Source organism: Aythya marila (assembly GCF_965140915.1).
Source record: "Aythya marila genome assembly, chromosome: 10".
Classification (NCBI taxonomy): domain Eukaryota; kingdom Metazoa; phylum Chordata; class Aves; order Anseriformes; family Anatidae; genus Aythya; species Aythya marila.
In genome coordinates, this window is record NC_139051.1 from 3,486,984 (window position 1) to 3,502,926 (window position 15,943).

Here is a 15,943-nt window from a genome sequence, read left to right on the forward strand (position 1 = left end):
CGGTAGAGATGTTATTAGAAATGCATGCACCAGAGGTATGCTAATATAATAGCTGCAGTATGTGTTTCTCTGTAACTGGAAACTTCAAATTCTTGCAGCTACGGAGGATGATTGCTTCAGCTTTTCTCAAAGCTTCGTTTATTTTAGAATAGGTTTATTCATGAGGAGCTGTGCTGTGTTATCGCTGCACCAATTCAGCAGTTCAGAGGTTTGCTTTCCCACTCTGCCAGACAGCAATCCAGCTAGTTCTCAGTGCTGGGAACTGTGCTGCTTTTCAGGTCTTCTCCTTCTGCCACGGCGTCCCTTCTGCGCTGTTGTTCTTTACCTTTCTGAGGTCAGTACACAGAGTAGCCCCTGAAGTCCCTGACTTGTTTTGGTGGCTGCTCAGCATATGCTCTGACCATCCCTAATGATGCTGCTGTATGTGAGGGGGTGAGAGGAGGCCCCTAGTCTGTCCTCGATGGTAACTCCTGTCAGTGATTTTAGTGTGCGTTGGCATCATCAGAGCTGCAAAGAGCAGGCATCACTGATGGTTCCCAAATTACCAAAATGCGTGCTCTTCAGTAAGTCAGTGCTGTGTTGATGTTTTTAATTGCTGCAATGACAGCACTTGTCTTGAAAGAGGGAAGGAAGCCTTTTGTTGTTGTGACTCATCTCATTTGATGAAGGTCTGGGATGCTCTTGAATATGCAATGCAAACAGAAGAAAAAAAAAAAGAGAAGTTCCCTTGTGAGGCATCGCTTTGCTCCCTAAAAGGAGGCTGGCTGAAGAACTGGAAGAAGGACTAGAGAGCTATAGTCAGTGCTGTCAGAATCTCAAGCTGACGGTCTTTTCCTCAGGGGCCTTGCTGGCAAGTGATCATGGTTTCTCCTGTTTCTGAATCAGGCTTCTGTAGAGGATGGCTCTGAAGAGTGATCTGAATTGGCTGCTTTGAAGTTAAGGGTGGTTTGGGTGGTTTGAGGGAAGGGGAGGGTGATGTATATGAGTGTGCTTTAATTGAAACGAGCAACTACTGCTTGACATGTGAACTAGTTAGTAAATCAAAAAGGTTATCGTCTGGGTCTGTTGGGAGTAGGTGTGTGTTGTGTGCTTTTTTTGTTGTTTTTTTTTTTTTTTTTTGGCAGCAGCTCCAGTGCAGGGGTGGAGAAAGAGGGGCCATGTGGAGATGCCCCTTCCTGCTTTCCTCTCATGCCTGTAACCTCTGCTTGTGTTTTGGCTGCCCTCAGGGGGATTGATTTCTTGTTTGAGGTGCATTGGAACATAACTGAGCAAGGTTTGTGGATTTGAGCTTTGTGTGGGAATGCAGAGGGTCACAAATGGTTTAACAACATGGCTTTGCTGTCTTTAACATGAAAGGTACTAATATTGTCTCTGTGAAATGCAAGCACTTTTCCTTAGAAAATATTTCCTTAAGGAAAAAAAAGACTTAAATACAGTTTTTTCTTCTGCAGAACTACTTTCTAGTTTATGGTTTGCTTTCTAAAAGAAATACTGAATGTTCTGACATTGAGCCAATCATAAGAGATTTGCACAGGGATATTGGTTAAAATAGGGGGAGTTTGTTTTTTTTCTCCTTTGAACTGCAGGAAGCAAAGCTATATTTTCATACTTCTGAGCAGATGCTGCCTTGTTGCTGCTTCCATGTTTTCCCCATGTCTGCATGTCTGGTCCTGCTGCCGTTACATATGCCAGGCAAAAGTCTGGTTCCATCTGAGCCCCTGGTCAGCCCAAAACGGTGATGGGGGAGCAGCAGGGAGCTGCAGGAGGACTACAGGCAGTGTACTGTGGCATTCCTCAATGCTGCTCTTGTTCTTCCTGCTCTTCTGCTTTAGCAGTTAATGCATGTGGCGGTGGTCTGGAAAGTAAGGCTGTGAACATCCTGAGTTAGCTAAAAAGTGCAGCTGTGCCAGCCAGCACTGTGCTTCCCTTTGGGCTGCACCTGGAAATATTTCAAGTCGAAAATGTGTTTGTAGTCTTAAAACCACTTGAAGGATGTAAGTCCACTTTCTGCAATACCTACTGCTATGTCTTTGGTATCATTGGGGAATTACTTGTAAAGCCAATTAGACACTGCAGCATCTGAATTGGCAAATCTTGACATTATAAATGTCAGCAAAACAAATTGTTTTTGCAGAATGTATGCATGCATTTCTGAATCTCTCATATGTAACTTCGGAAATATGCTGACTGCTCAGTACAGTTACTATTCAAAGGAGATATGGTATTAGTTAATTAGAATACAGGCTAAGCCAAAAGAAATTTTAAGTGATTAGTTGATGTAATGAAGGATACTGGGAGGATGGGGGCGGGGGGACTAACGGGTAGAATCCAAACATTAAAATTCATTAGCTATGTATGGATTTTTCCAAGTGTGCTCTCACTGGTTTTGACCTGCTGATACTGTTTTTGCTAGATTTACATTGTAGTACTTAACTAAAGTGTATGAGTATTTTTCAGGCAATAGTAACATGCATTGGTGCCTTGCATCATGTGTATCATTTGTAGTAGAATGAATGATTTCATTATGTTCATGGTTATGTTCATGTTGAATTAGTATTAATGCTATAAAAAAATCAAAAACATATAACAAACACAACAAACATATAACAAATAACAACAAAGCCTGTTCTTAAATCTGCTAGAGTAATTTAAGTTTTTCATGTGGTACTAGTCTTTATTTTTCTTATTTTAGAAGCTTATTTTTCTTTAGTTTGGGGTTTTTATTGATAAAATGTAATACTTAGCATTTGGATCATAACAGGTATCTGACATGCAAATAGTATAAAAAGAGAAAACGAAATCCTAATGTTTCATTCATAGACAACAGGCAGTAAAATATCCTTTAGAAGAAGGATAATCATTTTACTCTTAAAGTTGTATCTATCTTTGATTGTAAAGCTTGGAAATCTTCAGGATTGACGTGTTGAATTCATATTTACTCTTTAAAAAAAAAAAAATAGATAATGGGTGAGGTGATGTTCAGGCACAGGAGGATATGTTGACTCTTACATAGCGTAAAGTTCTCTGCTGCTGTTACTGTTTCTGTTATAGACAATAATATGGAGAAAGCTGTAGGCACCAGAAGTTGGAGTTATGCAAACAAATCTATTGAGTATGAGCTGTAACATCTGCAGAACTACTCTGACACTCTCAAAGCTTCACTCAGATCACTTTGACCTTGGTAGCGGTTCTTGTGGAGGCATACATAACCTCCTTCAAAGAGGATGAAAGATTTTTCACCCATCTGTTGAAGGACTCTTTTGTCCTTTAATCTTTCTTATATTTTTATTTTGTGTCATCTCAGTTCTTTTCAGTCATGTTTGAAAGCAACTTAGATGAAAGCAAGTTTTGTTTTTGCTGCTTATGAAGAATGGTAGTCTTGAGGATTCAAGATGAATGTAAAGTATCTTATGTTAAATCACGTTAACACCAGATGAACCAAGTGAGTTCTTGGAGAGGAAGAGAAGAGAGGGGAAAAAACAAAGAAATAAATGTTTAACTCTATGCAAATGTAACTGCAGAAAGAGGCACACTATGAAAGTGATAATGTTAACTGCAGATTCATAAATTCACATATCTCAGGTTGGCATTGAGTATCATGGAGTTTGTAAATTAATGTCAGAGCTAATAGAAAAATACTTGTTATTGTGCTAATTACTAGTAGAGTATTTATTTTCTGATGGCCATTGCGTTGTCTCCTGTAAGACGCTGTCCTCATTCACTGTTCACCCTTCCTTTGCATCTGTTCCCGTTCATCTCTCTTCACTTACTGTGTTCCCCAAATGTCCTCTGAGTAGCAATGCGGAGCTCGTAGATTGGAGGACCAGCAAGAAGTCAAGCAAAAAAAAGCCATTTTTCATGTTGCCAGAAGCCAGATGGTTGGATGGAGCAGGGCTGCTTAGAAGCCTTGAGCACCCATAATTGATATCCCTGACTTAATGTGGTTTTATTGCTGTCACTGACCATGCTGCTTGTAGCAACAGTCAGCACTTACGGAGACATGAGGCTGAGCCAGATGTAATTTGCTGAACAGTCTAAATTGAACAGTTCCAGCTGCCTACCTCATCTCACTCAGCTCAGCACAAGGTCTCAATCCTGACGTGCAGTTCTTTTGCTATCTGGAGGCTGCACGTGTTTAATTCTAACATTATCTTTTTGCTTAAATTGCTTCAATATTGTGAATAGACCTTTTGGAACAGTGTACTTCTAAAATCTACCAGAGAATCCTGTAGTTGAGTCTTTTTCAAGACAAATTTTAGTGGGAGCACTCTGTAAACATGAAACAAGGTGTTAAACAGTTTTGAGAATATTACTTTTAAACTAGCATCAAGACAGATTAGGAGGTATTCTGACTTTCTATAGAAACATTTTTCTTGTGTTCAGTTTATGACTGAAAAGACAGTTCTAAGACTTGCCTGAAAATTAATGTTATGATATGACATCATAGTTACAGAAATGGAGATGTGGCTGGTCTTTAAAAGCTTTGATGTTCTTTGTCCATGCAAATAACATACTTCAAACTAGTTCCCTTACTGTGGTGTTCTGTACTGAGTTGCTTTTGGTTTATCCTGTGTGAATCTTCAGTTCATCAAAGTGAGGATGTGAGAGTAATGGGAGGATGGGGGGGGAAGGCCTTTGGGTTTTAATTTATTGATGTATATTTATATCTGTATAACTAATGATCTTGCTGTCTTTGCCTATTTACCTTAGGGAGAAAGAAGATGATTATTCAGCATTAAGTATACATGTCAAGTTTGAAACAAGTAGGGGGAACATCCGCCTAGCCAGGAAAGAAACTCCCTGCCCAATACAGGGGGGTTGAAACTAGATGATCTTTAAGGTTCCTTCCAACCTAAGCCATTCTATGAGTCTATGAAATTGGAAAAAAAACAAACAAATAAAAAGCAGTTTATTATCAATGCTTAAATGATTCTGAAGAACAAGCTGAAAGATCAATAAAATAGAAAACCAACAACTGGAAAAAAAAAAAGAGCAGTACAGACTCACAGAATGGTTTAGATTGAAGGGACCTCTGGAGTTCATTTGGTCCATCCAGCTGGAGTCTGAACCAAGCGATGGTCTGGGGTCAGGTTGTGAATTGATTCCAGGAGCGTTATGACTCTTCCTGACCTTCATAGATTTTCCCACCCCTCCCAAGTGACCCAGAAGATTTCATTTAATCTTTTAATAAACTGGATTTCACTTAATCTTTTAGTAAACTGGATAGCAGTTTTTTTTATTTCCCATGTGAGGGAAGGATAAATGACTGAGATGCATTGCTATAGAAGTGACTAGTGAATATGTAAGATAAACAGATAAGGTAAACTCCTATCCCATGAGAGTGCAAACTGCTTTTCTGCAGGTTGGCGTGACTGCTGTCTTTTCTTACCATTCCTGTTAATTTTGGCTTCAAATTCCTACTACGATTTATTGTACTACTGCACCAAGGAGTCAGCTCCAAGGGGAGAGCCATCTCCATCAGCCTCGGGTGGCACAAGCTGTGCTGCTCACTTGCTCACCCAGCCTTTCCCAGCAATCTTGGTAGGAGAGCAGGCATTAGTTTCTCCTGCTCTCTCGTCATTTCTTGCTGTTTTATACTGCTGAAGCTGACTGCTCTGTTCTCTTGGAAAACGTATCTATTAAAAGTTTCTCCTGAGAATTAAGAGGAAAAACAAGTTTTGAAGTATATTTCAGGTGTAAAGAAGGCTATGAAACAGAAAAAAAGTTCAAAGGAATGAAACAAGGAGAATTGTGTGTGTAAACGTATATAATTTTTGTTCTTCAGAAGATGAAAGGACACACTTCAATCAGCGTGTCCAGAACAAGACCTGTAGAATCCACCTGCACTACCTTTCTCTCCTAAGCTTTAATTAGCCATCACCACAAATAGTATCCTAACTCTATTTTGATTGTACTTCATCTAAACAGAGCAAAAAATTGCCATTAACCACCCCCTTTTAGCCATCGCAAGCCTTGGCTGAATTTGACTGTAACCGTGGAGCTGGAAGGTTCTCCTCCCATTCAGTACCTTTAGGCACCATTCTCTTGTGCACGTGAACATGCTTAAAAAACCATAAATGCAGGGTTTTCAACAAAGAACTACTTGTGTTGCACTAGTAAAGATATGAAGTGCTAAGATGACTAGACCGTGTCAGGCAGGCTACGCTTTCCACTGAGCGTTAGGAAAAAGAAAACTCTTGGCAGTGGTGATGTGCTATATGTGAGTTTACAGCTCCACTGGAAAACTTCTAGAGGTGTCTAAATAGAAAATCAGAGTGCAGGTTTACTGGTATCCTCTAATTTGTTGTTTAGGACAAATACAGCTGATTAATGTTCTGTCTGTCCGGTCTTAAAAATGCACAGTTTGAGCATTGATCATATTTTCCAGATGCATTGAGAATGACCTTCCCAAGCATCTTAAAATGGTGATCTGCTGAAAAAAACCCTCAAGTATCTGGTGTAACAGATACAAACCATTTGGACATCAAAGCCTGACTCCTATTCTGGCCCTTTAGAGTGTAATCTGCCAATAGGGAGGCTTTCCTTCTGGTTACTGATTTAATAGCCTGTTTGCAGTTAAAACTAGATGATGTTATAATTGATTTAATGGCAATTTAGGTGTGTTCACTATTTTCACTTTCACTGTTTGTTTCATTTTTTGTCAGTGTAATTCTTAGAGAAGGATTCCATTTAAACCCTCAGGCTCAGCTATGTCATGCATCAGATCCACTGCTTTCCTTTTTATTAATGTTAAGTTTAGAGGACTTATGAAATTGGGAGACATGATTCGTGCTTTTTAATATTTCCAAGAAGTATGAAAATCTTCCATATTCTTACTGATGTATTGCTGCTGTTAAAAAGGCAGGAAAGCAGAAATATTTTTGTCAGAGGAGTACCAAGATGCAGAAGAATGCTTTATGAGCTGTTGCAGCAAACCTGGTGATTGCTTGCTGGAGCACCTGCAGAGGGTCTCAGTCAAGTTCCTGTTTTGGCCCCACATCCTCGGTCTCATTTTTGTTTAATTTTCTTGGTTTTCAGCAAAGTATCGGACACTGAAAATGAGGAACAAATTGTTTGAATTAAGTGTTGATTCTTGAATATGAATGGTGGTATCTAGCTGTGTGTGACAGCAGTAGGTAGGAAAGTCATGAACTAAAGGTTTGAGGTGGAAACACTTTCAGGCTCTTTGTATTTTAAATAAATAAATAAAGCCACTGATAGGAGAACACTGGCTTTGGAGTCCCTTTTTCTCTTCTCTGAAAACATCAACTTCTTTCTTCTTCCCCAACACCCAGCAGCAGCTACAGAAGTAATCCTACTTCACTTGCCAGGCTCTTGCTGGTGAGGAGATAGAAGCTGAGAGACCTTGTCTGTTTTCCTGTCTTTTGCTGGTTTATGAAATAAAGAGTGAGTTTTTGCTCATGACCTGAAGAGCCATCCTGTTGTTCTACCTTCTGATAGGGAACTAGACAAAAGCATCCTAGGCTGGCTGCTCAGCATCTTTATTGATTAAACGACCTCCTGAAGTTGCTATCATTGGCTAGAACGTTTGAAGAAAAAATGATGACCGAGATTCATGAGTAATCTCATCCTGTGAGATGATGCCTGGGGTTTTGGGTAATACCTTTAATCTTCTGTTTCTTACCTGCAAAACAGATGTAGTGGTGCTCCTTGCTTTATGAAGACTGGAGATGTGTAGGTGAGTCATGCTGAGGAAATACCAAACCAGGGGAAGGAGGAACCCCTTCCTCTGCAAATAAAAAGATAAAAGACTTTAGGGAAGGAACAGCAGGGAAGCGGACTTTGGTAGAAGTTCACTGTGCTGAATGTAAGCTGTATCAGCCGCTTGGGAAGCTGAGGACACCAGCAGGGAGGTGGGAGAGACGTTGAAACTGTTGTGAATAACAGCTGAAAAATAGGGGAGGCACACTGAGGTGGAAATCTAAAGCTGAATGATGGCAGATACTCAGGAATACACCAGAACTGAGAACAAATATTATTATTATTATTATTTATTTGAAAAAAACTTCCAGAAGAAACTGCTATAAATTTGTTTTTTCTTAATGATCATGAATGATGTAGACTTTTAATTTTAGGTAATCTTGCTTTGCTGCTACCGTGTGGACAAATGCGTGATTTTTGCCATAACTAACCTTTGATTTCTTGTTTAATAACAAATGGGATAATATAAGCCTTTAACTTTTCTGATACAGGCTGTAAATAGCAGTGAAGGTATATCAGGGATCAGAACACGATTTTCTCACTTGGCTTTCAGCGAAAAAATAAGACAAGGTTATAAAGAGAACTTAACCTCAATTTTATTGCTATACATGTTTGAAAATACAAGCAAATGAAGGCTCACCTATATTATTGTATGATTAGCATAATCAGAACTATTGATGCTAAAAATGAATCAAATCTCCTCAGCTATAAAGAGAATATTAAGATACGGCTGTTTAATACAGTAGATTTTTTTCCTTCCTGGATGGAACAAACAGTTATGACATTCCTGTCAAGTTTTTAGAAGTCTTGTAAGAAAGTCAAAAACATTTCAAGCACATGCCATTTGGCAGGAAAACAGACCTTTTTCTAGATCGGTGCTGCTTGCTGTCTTGGAAGAGAAGGCAGAACATCATTTTAATGTGACACCTCAGTGCATGTTTTTGTGCTCAATTATCCTTTACCCTTTCACGGAGCTTTCAAGGGTCAAGTGTTCAGGGCCAATGGAGAAACTTCTGAGCGTAGAAACCATTTTGTTTGAACCAGTCACTAGAAATAGCTTCTAATATTTTAATCCAACAGCGAACAGAAACCCCTAGTGAAGAAAGGGAGGTATGGAGTAATTTCATGCAATAATAACATAAGGAACTCTTTTAATACAGAACATTACAATGATACTGAAAATAAGAGGCAAATAGTGACGGTAGCAGTCGTAGTAACAGGCAGAGGATTTGATGCCTGTTGATGTGAATTACCCTGACATAAATCTTGCAGTGGCACCTTAGAGGAGCTTCCAATCTGCTGCTTGGCCGTTTTCAGAAGCCATTACGTAGCAAGAGGAGCTATAGAGCAAATAAGAATCAGTCTTTTAAAGCTCTGCCATATGTTTAAGAAAAGTTTTTCAGCTGGTTCATGCCAGATTACTTTCTGATCTTTATGTTGCCAGGGATGATCTATCAGTAGAGAGACCATGAATTGGACCTTTTAAGGCTTCATCACGTTTCTCATTTTTAAGGTTCACTGAGTAAGGAGATCATTTGGCACGTTATTTAATGAGTCAAGGCAGCTATGAGTATATGTAATGAGAGGAAATACGTTTTCACCACATTTTACTGAATGTGATAAAACATTTGTCCTGCATCAACATTAGACGTGCTAGTGCTCTGACTATATGCCAGCTTTAAAATGGGACAGACTCATTCCTTGTCATGATGTTTTGTGCTAAAAATGCTTGGGAGGGGGGATGGTGTGATAGCTCTTTCTGCCTTTAAAATTTATAAGAATAGCCTTTGACTGCAGCTATGGGAAAACAAGATCTAAATTTAGTTAATAACCTATGCAAAATGTTATTGTGGGCCATAGACTGCAGTTTAAAGATAGAAATCTACATGTCTGAATCACCGTTTTCTATATTTCATATATAAAACAAAGATTCATCCTACAGTCCAGTTCTACATCTGTAGCATTGATGCAGAATGGACTTATTTCAACTTTGAGTCTGCAAGTGAATGACAATGACAGTAGTAAGCAACATGTTGAAAAGTACTACTTTTTAGTTCTAATTCATTTTTTGTTGTTTTTAGGAGTTTTTGAATCTTGATAGGAATTACATTGTTATTCTGTAAATAGTGTTTGAAGAGAAAATGAAATCTACATAAAAGCATGGAGTAAATGAGGGAGAGAAAGCAGTCGTTACAGATCATAACCTTATCAGTTGAGGTGACAGTTTCAATTCCATTTGAGTTCTCTCCATTTGTCATCTTTTTATGTTGGATTAAGTAACAGTTTTTGTCACTTTATTCCCATAGCAACCTTATCTTTTTTTTTTGGATGTAAATCTGCTTGTCTCCTATTATCTTTCAAAGCTTGCGCATGAATAGCTTGTGAAGGAGAGGAGTATGGTGAGGAGAGAGATTTTCTGGCACAGAAAATAAGGGAAAAAGTGTTATATATAAATAATTTTTTAAAAATAAAGCTGTTTGTCGTCTTCAATACGTTTTTCCTTCATGAGAGTTAAGATTTTAACACTGGTTTTGGAGGTTGTCTGGGGAAAAAATCTTTTAAAAATTTTTTGAAGGTCAACATGTACCCCCAGCCAAAACCAGAGACTCAAGGACCTCTCACAGTGTGCCTTGTATCTATGAAAAGTGCTATTTTCAGTGAAGATAACTCTGAACTTGCCATGATTTGGGTCCTTTGGAATGCCTGAAGAGCAAGCTGTGTGCAGGGAGATGTTTGGTGCTATATGGGGTCCATGGTTTGCGTTCATCACTCCTGCCTTTTTGGCCAGTTAGCTAACAGGAGAGCATGGCTGCTGACAACATAGTTATTTTATTGTCTTCGTTTTCTGTGCTGGGTGTGTTGCACAGACCTGTTCTGGTACTGTTGATGCCTTGGATATTGACAGCTGTTTTATTGGGAAGCTATATTTTGTCCAGCCTTGACAATCTCCAAGGTTAATAGAAAATGTAATGCAGCTAAAAACTTGGCCATATAATAATGTTTCTTCTAGTTCTTTCACTTCTTTTTTTTTTTTTTTTTTAGAAGAGACTAAACTTATACTGCAAAAATTATGTAGCTAACATGGAGCTGAACAGTTTTATTAAAATGATTAACAATGAAGTTTAGCTTCTGTATATTAGATGTAAAATGCTATTAAAAGGGCAGTACCCTTAACGTTCATTTAGCACAAGGCACAACTGGGGAATGAGGAGAATGCAAAATTAAATGTACAAAAAATCCCTGAAGCTGCTTATGAAACTTATTTATTTCATGCCAAAAAAAAAAAAAAAAAAAAAAAACAGAACTGAAATGCGGTGGCTAAGCAGGTGCCACTGCTAGTCATCAGGGCTTTTTGGGTAGGAAGCAAATTCCCTGGGCTGCTTTGCAAAGCTGGTGTACAGTGCATTGCTTTGATTTCAGCTGCCACTTTATAGCATAGGAACCTGCAAACTGTGAAGTTTGGATCTAGATTGGAGTTTCACCATCATTTGTAGTAAACATAATATTTCTCAGAATGCAAAGCAAATGAGGAAACAGTTCCTTGACCAGGACGGAGAAGCTGTTGGTGCACAGCTGAAGACCACGACAGGTGAAATCAGCCCCAAACACGGACACATGTCCAGTAGTTGCAGGCACAGCGCCTGGCTTAACAAAGCAATTCAGAACTTTAATTGCATCTCTTTATCTGTCAGCCTTGGTTCTGCTGATGTCGTTTAAAGCTGCGTTTCTGTGAACACGAAGACCTGTGATCTTTTTTCATTGAATTTCACAGCAGTTCTTGCAAGTGAATGGAGATTACCATTTCTGTGAAGTTCTTGTTTTATGTTGAAAACTGAATTTTGTCTGGAGATGGCCCTTTAGTTTGACTGAAATTTTAGCTTGGGTACAGAGGAAAGGATGAGGCAAAAGTGTGCTTGCTTTATGTATAGCATTAGCTGTGTTTTGGGTATGTCCTGCTGCTCTGTGCTATATTTGAAGAGCTGATGGCCTTATTTTTGTGAGGAGTGGTGGGATGGCTGATGTCCTTGTCCAGTTTCTGCCCGCACCATAGTGGCAGTGCTGTGGTGCCACTGCACGAAGATCTGGGACGTGGTGGAGTTACTTGGCATTGCCCTGTACTATACTGAGTGATGAGATGGCAGAGGTGAGGAAGGCCCCCCCTGCTGTACTTTGTCTAAATTGAAAAGAAAATGTCAGAAAAGTTCTGAATAGAAGTTTTACAAGAGAGTAATGACTTGGGCATTATTTGCCCCCAGGGAAAGCAAAAAACATTCCCATTTTAATTTTGGCAGATAATTTTTTTCTCCAATTAATAATGGTGACTTTCCCTAGATTTTTTGTACTTTGGGACTATTCTTAAATCTCTGCATTATGGCTTCTTTGGAAAACAGCTTACATGCACTAAAAATCAAAGAATCATCACTAGGGAAAACATTTCATCCCTTGTTTTGTTTGTCAGAATTATCCTAATGGAGTCTTGTAAGCTCATGTAGCACACTACAGATAATATTAAGATAATGTGTAAAAACATCTAAATTGCATTAATACCATATTAAGGGCACGGTATAAAGCCCATTGAAGTTGATAGGAATGTTCAGTAGGAATTTAATGCTTCAATCTTTCAACTAAGTTGTAAAACCACAGAAAATCAAGCACTAAAAATGTTTCAGTCTATAAACACATCTCTGTTACCTCTGTCATACTTGATTCACCCTTTTTTTGACTAACCAAATGGTTGGATTGGAGTTTCCTCAAACTGAAATTAATACTCCAAAAAAAAAAAAAAATATTTAAGTGTCCTGCACACATTTTACAGCAACAAAATCTCACATAGAGGAGAAAAAAAGTGTTGCTAAAAGTCTGTGTAATGAGTGCAGCTGTCTTACTTATATTCACAATCTACCAAATTCCACCAACACTAAATGAATATATAAATATACATTACATTTTAACCTCAAGCAACCTGTGGTTGAAACACATGAAATGTCAGGATTAAGAGGGATTGAGAATACCTTGTAAATGTCTTTGCTCGGGATCTCCTGACTTGAAGCACAGTTGTTGAGGGCTCTGATTTGCTGCCAACCTACCCAGTTTGCCTCCCGAGGTTTATTGTCAGTACAGCTACTGGCTAAGTAAAGGAGATGTTTTAATACCGAAGTGATGGAACTTGCAGAACTATCCCTATTACACTGCATTGCTTGTGTCTTTATCTCCTATCGATAATATATTTACATAATTTACACAGAGTGAGTTGTGGGGAGTGTGACTTTATAGCCAGGGAAATTCTCCATACTTATGAGAAGAGAAGCATTACCTGTTTTTTATTTTCTTCTTATTACCTCTCTCAGCCCTGTGCAGTGAGAGATCTTCATTCTTTTTTATGAAACTGTATTTTTTCAGCCCTCGGCTTTTTATTAAATTGTAGTTAACAATATACTTCTGAGGATTACACCACCCTACACAGAGCAATTTGGCTTACACCGGAGATCAATCTGCACGTCGAGCATCTGTCACTTAAGACTCGGCTCAGATACCAGCAAAAAGATTTGAGGCCCCACTGTGTTTTGGGGGGTTTCTCCATATGTATATGTCTCAATCTATTAAATTTGATTCCATAGCACTGGGATTGTATTTATTTTCATAAACAGAATCACAGAAGAACAGGGAAGTATTTGCGGGCAGCTTTTTCTCTGCTTCCCCAGCTTCTGTTGTCGAATAGTCTGGTACTGAATGTATTAATCTATGCAGTTGCTTGCTCAGGTGTAATCCCTTGTTCAGCCACATTTATTCATCCACTGAAGGATGTGCACATCGGTACATCATGGCATATTAAAGGTTTACTGCAGCCTGCCACAGCTGTCATCTCTTTGACCCCTCAGTAAACTAAGAGTCTTCCACATAATTTTGCTTTCATTCAAGTGTAATGCCATTACTGCAGAGGCAGATGGAATGCAATTCTCTAAAGGTTCGTCTCATTCCCTTCTCTTCCGAGGAGGTTAACGTGCTCAAATGATCCCTGCATTTTCTTTTTTTCACTTGTTGTTGCTGTGAGAAGAGCAAAGAAGAACGATCTGTTTGCACTAGGTTTTAGGGGATGAAGTAAAGTTGAAAGATGAACTCACCAGTTGGGCAGAAGGCCTCTTTACCACTTGAATTTCAAATGCCTTCACTTGTTTCCTTAGCACGTTTATTTTTTATAGCTTTTTACTGAAAGATTGTACAGATATTTTTTTCTGACACCACTTGCCATGGTAATAAGCAAGTCAAAATTGCCTTATACCAAAAACAGCTAAATAATATTAAAATGTTAGTGTTGTATGGAAGTAACTTCAGTTAAATCGGTGATTTGTCATCTTCGTATTATTTTTTGAGTTATGTTAGTACTTTGCAGGCCTTGGGAGCACCTCCTTTGTACCAGAGCTTGGAACAACCTGGTACACTTAGTATTCGAAGCCACGTAGCTTCTTGATGCTTCCCTGCATTCATCCACAGCTACTCCAGAGGAGGGTGTTGTACAGCAGCGTGCTGGATTCCTGCTGCATTGGGATTGCAGAGCTGTTGGAGAAAAACCATTTGTAGCTGATGGGTTGAAACTGTATCTGTGGACATATACTCTAAGCTCCACCATGTCAGATGGCAACCTTGCGTGTTGCATCCTTGTAACATCACATCTAATGATCTGTATTTTCCTAGTGTTTTTATATTAATGACTTCTACTTTGTTCTAATATTTTATCCAGTAGTGAAGTTAAACAGTCAAATGAGTCAGTAATTTCTTGAGTTTCTTATCTTAGAAACTGGTTCTACAGTGCTGCTGCTTCTCATCTGTTCTCTTCTCTGAACTCTTATTCATGATTTGCTAGGAGGCTTCCTTTCCCACTCCCTGAGTACCAGAGATGTGTATGATGCAGTGCTTCAGATTATTAATATTTGATGTTAACAGTGGAGCTTTGCACTTCCTTATCAGTTGTTCATACTGCTTGGCTTTTCTCCTCTTTGAAAATGGGAGCAAAGTATTCAGCTATTTTTGAAGATCTCATTTTTTAAATATTTCTAAATTTCCTGTCTGCATTTAATGTTATTTCCAGAAGATTTTTTGAATGCTTAGCTTCTTTGGCTAGCAATCTGCCACCTTCCTCCTTAGTTCTGGTATTTCAGAACTTCACCTCTTAATAGCATGTGCTATTATTTTATTTACCCTTTCAACTTTCTGTATAATACCTTTGTTCACTTCTAGTTAAAAGAAACTATGACCTCTCTTTGTCAGTTATGTCTTAGCCATCCTGTTTTTTTTTTTTACTCCTAGTTTTTCCGCTGGGGATTCACTGGAATTACTATCTTGTTTCTTTTTAGAAACCTTTATTCCTCACAGTAAATCTTTCATTATTGATAAATTTATCTGCAGATTCCAGTTCTGAGCTCTGTATCTGAACTGTGGGACCCAAACGCTGTTCTGAACTCCCATTCCAAGGGTAAAATCCATTTCTTTTCACATCCCAGTGTCAGTGGGAAGGAGCTGTAGTTCTAGAAGCTGGAGAGGCACTGCTGTGCATTGCAAGTGGGTTTGATTGAAAGCACGACACTTGAGCACAGCATGGTACTTGCCTGCCATAGACCCTGAATTGCATTTGTCACTATATAAGGTGTCAAAGTCAATGAAGTTAGAGTGAACTCTTCTCACAAAACATTGCTTTGTGTAATGAATTTAATTTATTCTAAGTCGTGCTCTCAAGGTTCTCCTGTTCTTCCTCTGGACAGTGGAGTATCAAATACCAGTTGATTTTGAGCAAGACCAAATGTCATTTTATCGTCTGTTTACCTCTTTAATTACTTAATAATCATTGTTCATGCTCTCATGAGTCAAAACACGGGATTTGTTATCCACGTGGGGATTAAACTGCTTGATTTTAAATATATCAACCATTTCTCTGACCCAGATATAATAAATACTGAAAGAGGTTTTGTAACCAGACTAATGCCCTGGTGCGCACACCAAAAAGTCCATTTGGGTTTTGTGGAGGATATGAGATGCAGAAGTAGATGTGTGACAAAGCAAAGGAAATTTTGGCTTTAATAGGAGTCAGCAGATCTTGTCTTCGGTTCCATGCAGGCTGGCTAGCAGGTATTTGTGTAGAAGGTAGGAACCAAGCAGCTCTGTGGTAGGATAAAAGGCAGTGCTTACAGCACTTAGATTTGAGAGAATAATCTGTGCTATAGGATAT

The 15,943-nt window shown here is 38.8% G+C and overlaps 1 protein-coding gene across 1 annotated transcript in view; it reads left to right on the forward strand.

The window, feature by feature from the left end:
- Positions 1-15,943, forward strand: part of LOC309881766 (contactin-3-like) — a gene marked incomplete at its 3' end in the record, with an annotated part of 96,607 nt that overhangs the window by 24,391 nt on the left and 56,273 nt on the right. The window lies entirely within an intron of this gene.